At 35.3% G+C, this 3,476-nt stretch overlaps 1 pseudogene; it reads right to left on the bottom strand.

Moving 5' to 3' along the window:
- Positions 1-1,617: 1,617 nt before the first annotated feature.
- LOC126081864 (60S ribosomal protein L39-like) lies at positions 1,618-1,773 on the bottom strand (annotated as a pseudogene).
- Between the last annotated feature and the right edge of the window lie 1,703 nt (positions 1,774-3,476).

The raw sequence follows: 3,476 nt of genomic DNA, 5'->3' as shown, positions 1-3,476 counted from the left end.
CATACTTTGTACATTCCAGCTTCTGATTATTAATGGACTTTGCAGATGTTCCTTCTCATTTTGAGACAAACCACATCAGCAAATGAAGGTCCCAAAAGCTTTACTCCACCCACAGCATTAAGGTCGACTCTCCTTTGAGGAGGCAGCTCTTCCCCACTCGTCTTTTGAGTGCCTTCCAACCTGGGGAGCTCATCATCCAGCACTATATCACACAATGTTCCTCTGCTATTCATAAGGTTTTCACTGGCTAATTCTTTCCAGAAGTAGATTGGTGGCTCTTTCTTCCTAGTCGGTCTTAGTCTGGAAGCTCAGCTGAAACCTGTCCTCCATGGGTGACCCTGTTGGTATCTGAATATCAGTCGCATGGCTTCCAGCATCACAGTAACACGCAAGCCCCCTCAGTACGACAAACTGACAGACACATGAAGGATTCATTACATAAAAAAATATTTTTTTTTTAGCAATAGAAAATTAGTACAACTGTCAAAATGGATTATTTTTTAATCCAAATATGTCTTTCAAATGACAGAAATAAAGCCAAACTATATAGAAAGCCCGAAAATGATGCAATTAAAAGAAAAATCCCATGAAAATATTAACCATGAGAAAGCAGTTGGAAAAGATTTATTACATAAAGCAGAATTAAAGCAAAACATATTCACGAGGACAAAGATAATAATAACAACCCTTATTATTACTAATATTATAAAATCACCAGAAAACATGGAAGACTGAAACATAAACCTAGTAACGTACCTTGAAGTACATAGAAAGCAAAACTGACAGGGATTTGATAAATCCACAAGCATACTAATCAGAAACTGATAGAATATTTAGGTTATTTCCACCTTTTGGCTATTGTGAATCATGCTGCAATGAACATTGGTGCACAAGTCTCTGTTTGAGTCTCTGCTTTCAAGTCTTCCGGGTATATACCTAGGAGTGGAATGGCTGAGTCATATGGTAGTTCCATTTTTAGTGTTTTGAGGAACCACCACACTGTTTTCCACAACTGCTATACCATTTTGTATTCCCACCAGCAATGGATAAGGGTTCCAATTTTCCCACATCCTCACCAACATTTGTTATTTTCTGTTTTTTTTTTTTTTTTTAATCTTAACCATCCTAGTGGGAGTTAAATTTTATCCCATTATGGTTTTGATTTGCATCTCTCTGATGACTAATGATGCTGAGCATCTTTTCGTGTGTTTGGTGGTTATTTAAATGTCCTCCTTGATAAAATGTTGATTTAAATCCTTTGCCAATTTTATGATTGGGTTGTCTTTTGTTGTTAAATTGTTTAAGTTTATATATTTTGTTATTAATTCTTGTCATATATATAGTTTCTGAAGATATTCTCCCAGTCTTCCAACTTATCTTTTCACTTTTTTGGTGAGTCTTTTTTTTTTTTTTTCCAAAGCCAAGATTTCACACATTTATTAATGGAATCTGGAATCAATGTCTTAATGTAGAAGCATAAAAATAAAGGAAGAAACCAGAATTTTCCCTATACATATTCAATTGTGCAGATCATGGCACAATTTTCAACTTGACATGGTAAAATGTTAGTGGTCCTGATAGAGGTGTAAATCTGTGTTCCATCACATGTGCATCTCCTTACAGACCCAACTTGGCTCTTCTCCAGTGTCTCCTCTTGGAGTTGTACCTGATTTTATTACCAGTTTTCATTCCAATCTACTGGGGAATAGAGCAACTCTGCTTTTGTATCTTGGTCAGCAATTTCTTGATCCTGAAAGTCTTATGAGCAGACATGGTGAGGATGGATGACAGCCACACATACCACAATGGCAGAGAAAGGGAAAAAGAGCTGGTAAAGTCTTTTGATGAACAAAAGTTTTTAATTTTTATAAGACCCTATTTATTTTGTCTTTTGCTGTTTGTACTTTAGTTATTATATTAGATAATCCATTGTTAAAATCTAGCCCGGAAAGCCATTGCCTCTGCATTTTCTTCTAAGGATTTTATGGTTTTAGTTTGGACATTTAAGCCCTTAATCCATTTTTAATTTGTTTTTGTGTATGGTGTGAGGTATGGATCCAGTTTCATTTTTCTGCATGGGGTAATCCAATTTTCTGGACATCATTTATTGAAGAGACTCTTCTGCCCCTTCAAGTGGTTTGAGCACCCTTGTCAAAAATCAGTTGACCATAGATGTGTGGGATTATTTTAGGACTCTCAGTCCTATTCCAATGGTATATGTGTCTACTGTTATATGAGTACCAGGTGTTTTGACTATTGTAACGGCATTGTATGTTTTAAAATCAGGAAGTGTGAGTCTTCCTACTTAGTTCTTCTCTTCCAACATTGCTTTAGCTATTTGGGGCCTCTTGTCATTCCATATAAAGTTGAGGATTTTTCCCCCCATTTATATAAAGAAGGCTGTTGGAATTTTGCTTTGTATCTATAAATCGCTTTGGGTAGTATTGACATTTTAACAATATTAAGTATTTCAGTCCATGAACATGGAACATATTTACATTTATTTAAATCCTCTTTTATTTCTTTCAGCATTGTTTTATAATTTTCATGTCCCTGGTTAAATTTATTGGTATTTTATTCTCTTAGATACTATTGCAAATGGAATTTTTTCCCCTAATTTCCCTTTCAGATTTCTCATTGCTGGTGTATAAAAATCCCACTGATGTTTGTTTGTTGACCTTGTACCCTCTACCTTTGCTAAATACCTCTATTTGCCCTAGAAGTTTTCTTGTGAATGCTTTGGGATTTTCTATATTTGGGAGCATATCATCCACAAATACATGCCCATCAATAAATAAATAGATAAGTAAAATGTGGTACATACACGCAATGGAATACTACCCAGCCAATAGGAGAAATGAAGTCCTGATACACACTAAAATGTGGATGAAATTTGAAGACATTATGCTGAGTGAAATAAGTCAATCATGAAAGGACAAACATTGTATGACCTCACTTGTATAAAAAGATCAGAAAATGCAAAAGGATAGAGACCAAAGTTTATTAGTGGTTACCAGGGGTGAGAGGGATGGAGAAAGAGGGGTCATTGCTTGTGGAGTACTGAGTTTCAGTATACGGCAATAGGGAATTTTCACAGATTAAGAGTAGAGTTGCACAGTTGATTATTGTAGTTGCTGCCAATAAGTTGTACACTTGCACAAATCTGAATTGGCAAAAGTTATGTGATAGGCATATTTACAACACTGACCAAAAAAAAAGTAGCTACTCAGGCTGCTTATGTACAACTAAACGTCTCATGAAATTTAGTTCCTTGGTTTGGCGTTTTAGAGTCCTGTTTTCAATGGACATGCCAGTTAATTGAAGAACAAAATTAATAAATGTGACAATTTTTCTAAAAGTGTGGTGGAGAAACTTGGAGCCCATAAATAAAGAACATCTATTATTTTCAAGTAAACATGGAACACTGGCAAAAATAGACCACATACTTGGACACAAAGTATCAACAAATCCCTAAA

The sequence above is a fragment of the Elephas maximus genome, chromosome 8 (genome assembly GCF_024166365.1).
Source record: "Elephas maximus indicus isolate mEleMax1 chromosome 8, mEleMax1 primary haplotype, whole genome shotgun sequence".
Lineage (NCBI taxonomy): Eukaryota > Metazoa > Chordata > Mammalia > Proboscidea > Elephantidae > Elephas > Elephas maximus.
This window is presented reverse-complemented; position numbering and strand designations above follow the sequence as displayed.